The sequence below is a fragment of the Octopus sinensis genome, linkage group LG1, assembly GCF_006345805.1.
Source record: "Octopus sinensis linkage group LG1, ASM634580v1, whole genome shotgun sequence".
Taxonomy (NCBI): Eukaryota; Metazoa; Mollusca; class Cephalopoda; order Octopoda; family Octopodidae; genus Octopus; species Octopus sinensis.
In genome coordinates this window covers 141,279,039-141,288,518 of record NC_042997.1, presented here as the reverse complement: position 1 = coordinate 141,288,518, position 9,480 = coordinate 141,279,039, and positions in this window count along the sequence as shown.

Here is a 9,480-nt window from a genome sequence, read left to right as displayed (position 1 = left end):
ACAAGGGAAATTTTCTGCACATCCAAATTTTCTGAACAACAGCCATAGAGCTGACGAGTTTACTGTATCGAATGATTTCGTGAAACAACAGACGGCACAATGTAAGAGGTTTGCAAGATTCTGATTGGGCTGTGGATAGCAAATCAGAATGGTTGACCTTCTTGGAGAAAGGATACACAGTCGCATTCTTCTTTAATTCGGAAGAAACTGCGCAAAAGCAAGAAATATTGCTATACAAAGTGTGTTAGAACACACACACACACTCACACGCACACACGGCTATCTATCTATCTATCTATCTATCTATCTATCTATCTATCTATCTATCTATCTATCTATCTATCTATCTATCTATCTATTTATCTATCTATCTATCTATCTATCTATCTATATACAGTATTTAGATATGAGCGACTAATAGTTTTATGCAGTGGAAACAATAATTCGGCAGATTTATATATCATGCCTGGAGTCTCCAGGGAGTCATTCAGGCTAGAATTAGAGGCCATCCATGTGTATTCAAGCCTGAAGGACTGCTTGAAGACACAAGACATAACATACAAATCTGCGGAATTATTGCGTTTCCACAACATGAAAGTATTAGTCGCTCAGATTTAAATACTGTGTATAGTAAATGACATTTATCATTCACTGCAACGTCTATTGGTCCATGTTTTTTCATTAATCTATATCTGTTTTCAATTAATCTACATCTTTACAGTTCTCAGTTGATTATTCCTTAGGTTTTTGTTATTTTCCGTTTTATGTATTTGCAACGTGTGTTTCCATCTATTAGAACTTTAATTTGTTTCAAATTGCGGCCATGTTGAGGCACTGCCTTAAAGAAGTTTAGCCAAACGAATCCACCCGAGTACTTACTTTTTAAGGCCTACTGCTTAATCTATCGGTCGTTTATACCGAACAGTTACCTTATGAGAACGTCAACACACACATACTACATATATATATATATATATATATATATATATATATATATATATATATTTATATAGCGGCGACCGTACTCTTTTGGTCTTATATATATAAATATATATATATAAATATATAATATATATATATATATATGTATATATGCATCGTGTATTTATGGATGTAATATTCACTAATGTTCTTTTGTGTGTATATGCTCATCTCTTCACATATAGTCAGAAAAAGAGATCATGTATGAACATTGCAAGAGAGGTCTGTATTTGTGAGTATAAATACATATCAATGATGATCGAGTGTGTGTGTGAGTTTTTATATATATATATTATATATATATATATATATATATATATATATATACGACGAGCTTTTTTCTGTTTCCGTCTACCAAAACCACTCTCAAGGCTCTTTGATCGATGCGGGACCATGTCGCTGAGAAGCAAGTTTCTTGTCACGCTTGCGCCTGTTCAGTAACTCTTAGTCTATTCGTTTAGTTGACTAGTTCATTTTAATGTTTATAGTTTTTAAGCTCTAGAGTTCTTGTGGTGGCAATGTCTGTTTTGTGGACATTTCACTGCTTTCTATATATATATATTATTAAATTTTGTGTTTCGTAGCTGTAGGAAGGTGTGATCTATGTCTGAGATTTGATATTTGTAACAGTTAATAAGTATAGACATAATGCGCATATTATGTTAATGTCTGGTTTACTGTCTAACAGTTTGTAGACAACGCTTATGTTTTAACAGTGCTGACATCAACAGATTGAATGGTACTGCCGAGGCATCGAAACGATAATGATACCCGTTAGGCAGCTATGACTGTTGTATGCACTTGATGTGCTTCTTGACTGTGAATCTTTTATGTCTTGTATTCTAAGTAGTCCTTCAATAAAATTATACTTCTTGTAGGGTTAAGAACTTTATTGTTATCTTGGTTTATGATAGTTTTCTTGCTGCATTCACACGTACATACATACATACATATATACATGCATTCCCACTATATATATATATATAATATATATATATATATATATATATATATATATGTTAAACAAATACGTATATACATATATGCATACATACATTCATACATACATTAAACAACACTAATTTTACATGATTTTCTATCATTGAGATTTTAATTTTATAAGGGTAATACTTGTTTAGGGGTTTCTAGTTTATGGAGGCTTGGGTTTTTGTATAATGTAAAGGATTTAAAATTTGTTTTTGCATATATCGGTCTATGCGTTCGTTTTCCCTCTTACAATTTCAATCGTTTACCTATTTTATGTTTCTTTGTATAAATATACCCGGAGCACAAACAAGGGAACTGCTACGTTGTTGTTCGAATGACTAGAAATACTTCGAATTTCCCTCAAATTATCACACAAAAACATTACCTACATTACATTGTGAGATTCAAGAGAACTGGAAAAGAAAGAATATGACGTAGTTATTACTAGAATGACCTATGTTAAATCAAAACTGGCCTAGAGGTAAAAAAAAAAACCCAACAAACAAGTGTATCTTCTCTATTGTAGTTTTTACTTAACTCTGTCATTTGATTGCGTCCAAGCTGGGGCACCGCTTTGAAGATTATAATCGAAAACAAATCAGCTGCATGTTTTAAGCTTTTTGAAAATCTACTACTTATTCTGATGAACTCTTTTACCGAACCTAGGAGATAAACAGCCAACATTAGTTGTCATGTAGTGTACGTGACAAGCATTCAAAAATACATGCGCGCGCACTCACACACACACAGAGTTTTTGTCTGCCAAATTAACTCACAAAGTATTGTTCGATCGGCCTAACAATACAGTGATATTGAACCTAAACTCAACGTGGTTACAAAGCGTGCTTCTTAACCACGCAGCCATGCCTGCATATATGAATATTCATTCTTTACTTTGCTGAAGACTTGCCATTTCAGAGGTGAACAGCTTTCCCCATGAACATTACACAACCAGGTCGTTAATATGCTGTATACATACATTTACAATCTGAAACAGCTATAATTATACAAGCCAGGTCGCCAGTATATTCATCTACCTTGTAATTATAACCTTTTAAGATAATAACAAGCTTTTCTTTCAACACAGCCATAACAGAAGATTAGAGACACTTTTTAAAATATATTCATAAACATAGCAATATTCTACTTGTTTCCTTAAGCGTCATTTGTTCATAAGGGTTTGCATTACAAATAAATATAAAGTGATGTTAGATATCGACTTATTTCGGGCATATATCATAACCATAGCATTTTGTAATATTAACAATAATTTTCCATTTTTACTATACTTTTTATTTTTTCATTTCATTTTGTTGTATGTATATATTTTTTGTGAATATATATATACATGTGTGTATATATATATATATATATATATATATACATATTTATATGTGCGGGAGCGCGTGTTAATGTGTGTATGCGTGTGAGTGTGTGTGATGCTCACATACACAAGCGTGTGGATTACACAAGCACATGTATATTTATTTATGCGAATGTGTGTGTGTTGAGAGAGACAGAGATACGGAGAGAAGTAGCTAAGTATATATATATATATATATATATATATGTATGTATGTATATATATAATATATATATATATATTATATATATATATATATATATTATATATATATATATATATATATATGTATGTATGTATGTATGTATATATATATGTATATATATATATATATATATACATTATATATGTACGTATAATGTATAACGATTATCAGATATACGTGTATATATATATATATATATATATATATATATATATATATATATATATATATATACACGTATATCTGATAATCATTATACATTATATGTACATATACGTATGTATACATAATATGTATCATATATCTATATATATTTCTATACAAGTCTATATATGTATGCATATATACATATATCTTATATACATATATACATACGTACATACTTCCATATGCATAAATACCCTTCCATTAGCGTCCCCCAAGAGAGATGATTTTAAGATATATACTGTGCTGCGTGATTTGTTTGATCTTCCCTATTCATAAAACATCCATCGATCGTTGATAACCACTCTGCTATTATGTTTCTTTATTCCTGTCCATATTTATCTAGATTCAGAATAAGGATTACGTGATCAATCGATCATAACTCGAGTTTCTTGCTAATGGACTTGCTTAACGAAAACTGAAGCTTGCTGTCGACGGGTCTTAATATTATATTTGCGAATGAGAAAATTATATCTTAAGACATTACGGACAATTGAGTAGTTTCTTATGCAGTGTGCAGAAATAGTAAAAGGAAAAGAGTTTGTTGGAAAGAAAATCTTACGAAATATAACAAATTATGCAATGTCAATGGAAATTTATAAATATTTGCTTGGTATTTATGTAATATCACATACGTGTATATTTATGTTCTAAATTTGAACATATCTTCTAATGTGTACACAAGATGGATGCTATTCCGTGATACTTCTTTTGAGAAATCATATCCGTTAATATCTTCATATATCAATGTATCAACATACCAAAGTATATATATACTATATATATATATATACACAGAGAATATATATAATATATACATACATACATACATATATATATATATATATATATATATATATATATATATATATATATATATATATATATATATATACACATATATACAGGAGATCGTATTTGGGGACATGCAATCACCTACGGACTTATAATGTGAAGTGCGTATGTGTATAGTTATGTTTTAACAATTGAGAGTCATAATTATGTTCACACATTTATGGGGTATTGTGTGAACCACTTCGGCATTTCCATTTTTCCCAGTTACCACGCTGTTTTTACTATAGCAGTTTTGAAACGTATTACTATGTAGTGGCTATGTGGTGAGTAGTTTTCGTCATAACCAAGTGGTCCCGGATTTAGTTCCACTGCTTTATAGCCTGGACTAGTGTCTTCCATTCACACGTGCTCATGCATTCCCTCCATATACTCTTTTACTTGTTTCAACCATTTGACTGTGGACATTCTGGAGCACCGCCTTTAGTCGAGAAAATTGACACCAGGACGTATTCTTTGTAAACCTAGTACTTATTGTATCGGTCACTTTGGCCGAACCGCTAAGTTAAGGGGACCTAAACACACCAGCATCGGTTGTTAAGCGATGTTGGGGGCGGGACAAACACTGACACACAAACATGCACACACACACACACACACATATATATATACATATATACATATATACGACAGACTTCTTTCAGTTTCCGTCCACCAAATCCACTCACAAGGCTTAGGTCGTCTCGAGGCTATAGTAGAAGACTCTTGCTCAAGCTGCCACGCAGTGGGACTGAACCCGGAACAATGTGGTTGGTAAGCAAGCTACTTACCACACAGCCACTCCTATGCCTATATATATATATATATTCTCAACAATTATGGACATACATGCATACCTAAATACATACATACATACATACATACATACATACATACATACATACACACATGCATACAAATATTACACAGCAGTAAATTTGCATGATTGTCTATCATTGAGATTTAAATTCTATAAGGGAAATACTTGTTTAGGGTTTCTAGTTTAAGGAGGTTTGGGGTTTTGTATAATGTAAGCGATTTTGAATATATTTTTGCATTTATCGGTCTTTGCGTTCGTTTTTCCTCTTAAAATTTCAATCGTTTACCTATTTTATGTTTGTTTGTATAAATATACCCGGGTTCCAACAAGAGCAGAAGCAAGGGAACTGCTTTGTTGTTGTTCGAATGACTAGAAATACCTGTGAAATCTTTCGGGACACAAAAGACTTAAGTGTGTATTTGGTACACGGAGACTGAAAGAAACCCGTCGTGTATATATATATATATACTATATATATATATATATATATATTATATATATATATATATATATATATATATATATATGTTTGTGTGTGGTCTGTTTATGTCTGTGTCCCCACTTGACGCTAGCGTTGGTTTACTTATGTTTCGTAACTTAGCTGTTCCACAAATTTTTTTTAAAAAAACCAGGCTTTAAAAAATGGAGTCCTATATTATTACTGATAACCATATTTCATCCCAGTAAATGACCACATCTTATCCTGGCAGCACGCTGGTGGGAGGAGGTTGGTGACACAAACTTTCATTCACACTTTGAATTTGGTGATACTGGTAACCGCTTAAGCTCGCTCTGATACCATGAGTTGAGGTGATGTCTTCTAGTACCTCCAAATTTAATATACAATTATTCATAATTGTAGAGTCCTACGCTGATGAGAAAAATAGTTGGGTAAGACATAATTATCTAATTTTTATGCTTTCCTAAGACTTAATTTCGAAACGTACGTCCGTAGGTGACTTAATATAGAATGATTGTCGTCTTTCTTTCTCTTTTGCCTGCGTTTGCCTTTTAAGTGCTGTGGTTTTACTGAGATCTCCCTTTTGAGTAGAAAGAATAGCCAGAACTCTTTGACTGCTATTTCTAAACTCGGTGTGTGGTGAGGCAAATCGTTGCTAAACCCTTAATTACTTAGTATTACTTAAACCTTCCTCGAATGGGGCTTTTACATGCCGAAATCTACTTGGTGAAATTAATGATTATTCCAAATTAATTAATTTCACCCTATATTATTACTGATAACTATATATATAATATATATATATATATATATATATATATATATATATATATGTATATAAATATATATAATATATATATATATATATATATATATATAATATATATACCTTCGCTATGTTTTTTTATTCTTATACCTGTGTCAGTCATTTAGCTGTGGCCATGCTGAAGCACCGCGTTTTGTCGAGCAAATCGTCCCCCAGGACATATTCTTTGTAAGCCTAGTACTTATTCTATCGGTGTCTTTTGCCGAACCGCTAAGTTACGGAGACGTAAACAGCATCGGTTGTCAGGCGATGTTGGGGGCGGGCGGACAAACACACACACACACACACATATATATTATGTATACATACATACATACATATATATATATATATATGTATATACATACATACACATATATATATAAGCTATTATATATATATATATATATAATATATATATATATGTAGCGAGAGTTTACCACACACATACACACACACGCGCACACACACACACACATATATGTGTATGTATACATGCAAAATCAGAGAGAGCAAAAGGTGGAAACTTTTAGATGATGTGAATTTATGTATATAAATATATAGATGTTAAGAGCTGAAATGTAAGGTATTCTCAACTCTGATGACGGAGGCTCATTTCATTCTATGTTGAATGCATCCATACGGCCACATTTTGTGATGAACTAAATCTATATATAAATAGCAAGGATTTACACACACACACACACACACGCACGCACACACACACACGCACGCACGCGCACACAGCTGTTGGACTTATAATACCCTTCTTCCGCCTCTTTAGTTTTCTCTCGTTTTGCCAAAAGTCACTCGACAGTAAATCAAAATTCCATGAATACTATCTGTAATTCTATATTGACTCGAATGGAAAACTGTGTCGCTCAAGGAATACTTCAATTTGAAAAATTTTCATAATGTTTCATATTTAGATGCTATTATCAAATTCATTCAGTTGTCATATATAAATATATCTTGGAATTAAATGATTTTGATTTACTGTCAGGTGAGTCTTGGCCAACCCTGTATATACATATTTTGTATTTGACGTATTTAATATAATTAATACATTTGATGTGCCCAATTCTTTATCCTCATAATTGCTTCTATACTCGCTCAATCTGATCCCTCTTATAACCTTTCATTACCTTGTGGAATGATCCCCTGTAAAGATTGAATCATTTGAGCACTACTGTCTTATTCTGTATGGAAAATATCTGGATCTCATCTGTGAACTATACATTATATATATATATATACATGTGATCTCTTGAGCACCACCAGCAAAAAAAATTTTTTCCTCTGTCTTCCCTTCTCGGGATCTTTCCTTCCCCTTTGTTTCCGACGAAGAGCTCCGCTCGAAACGTTAAACCCTCCTTCCCTTCTTTCCTGAGCGTCAAATAATACTTTAATTGTTCCACGTCCTCGCGTTGCTGTGTTTTTTTTCTGTGTTTTCTTGTTTGGATTAACTATATATATTATATATATATATATATATATATATATATATATATATATATATATATTATATATATATTATATATATATAATATATATATATATATATCTGTATCTGTGTAAACGTGTAAATACATTTTTTTTGTCAGATGTTTTAATTTTTCTAAATTTGGCAATTATAAATCTGCATGTCTAGCATTATTTCTCTAGGTTTTAGATAGTACAATGATCGAGGAATAGGAAACTATTCTAACAATTACTCAGTTGTTGAAGAATTATATAAGCGTGCAAAATGTACATTCAGTAAATCAAATTCGCTCAGTTGAAATATAATGGAACGCATAACGTGAAAAGTAAATTATGTTTCTCCGGAAAAGATGTATAATGAAGTGAAAGCTCATTAGGCCGAATGTCCAGACAAATTATTAAACAGATGAATAATTGGTTGATTTTTTTTTTTAAACAATTTAGTAGAATTTTTAACTTGGTTGTTTGAATCAAGTAAACAATGAATCAAATGAAAAAAGTTCTGATAAGTTGTTTTAACCCATTTAGGAAATTTTATATTGAATATATGAGTATAACACAACCAATAATATTCTTTATTACTCTAGGCACAAGGCCTGAAATTTTTGGGGTGAGGGACCAGTCGACTAGATCGATCCCAGTGCGCAACTGGTACTTAATTTATCGATCTCGAAAGGATGAAAAGCAAAGTCGTCCTCGGCGGAATTTGAACTCAGAACGTAAAGACAGACGAAATACCTATTTCTTTACTGCCCACAAGGGGCTACACACAGAGGGGACAAACAAGGACAGACAAACGGATTAAGTCGATTATATCGACCCCAGTGCGTAACTGGTACTTATTTAATCGACCCCGAAAGGATGAAAGGCAAAGTTGACCTCGGCGGAATTTGAACTCAGAACGTAGCGGCAGACGAAAAACCGAAAAGCATTTCGCCCGGCGTGCTAACGTTTCTGCCAGCTCGCCGCCTTACACAGGCAATAATATTGAATGATGAATGAACTAAATAGTCACACATAAGCTAAGTATAACGGATAAGTTGTATATATTCGTTTCAAATTTTTGTAAAATGCCAGCGATATCGGGGAAAGGGTAAGTCGATTACATCGACCACAGTACTCAATTGGTACTTATTTTCCCGAACCCACGAAGGACGCAAGGCAAAGTCAACCACGGCGGAATTTTAACTCGAAACGTTAAGATGGATCAAATTTTGCCCGGCGTGCTAACAATTCTGCCGTCTCGCCGCCTTAAATAAGCTATATATATATTAACGAATCATCCGCATTGGAGCAAATTATATTTGAATTAAATGTACATGCACCGAATCATTCAGGCATG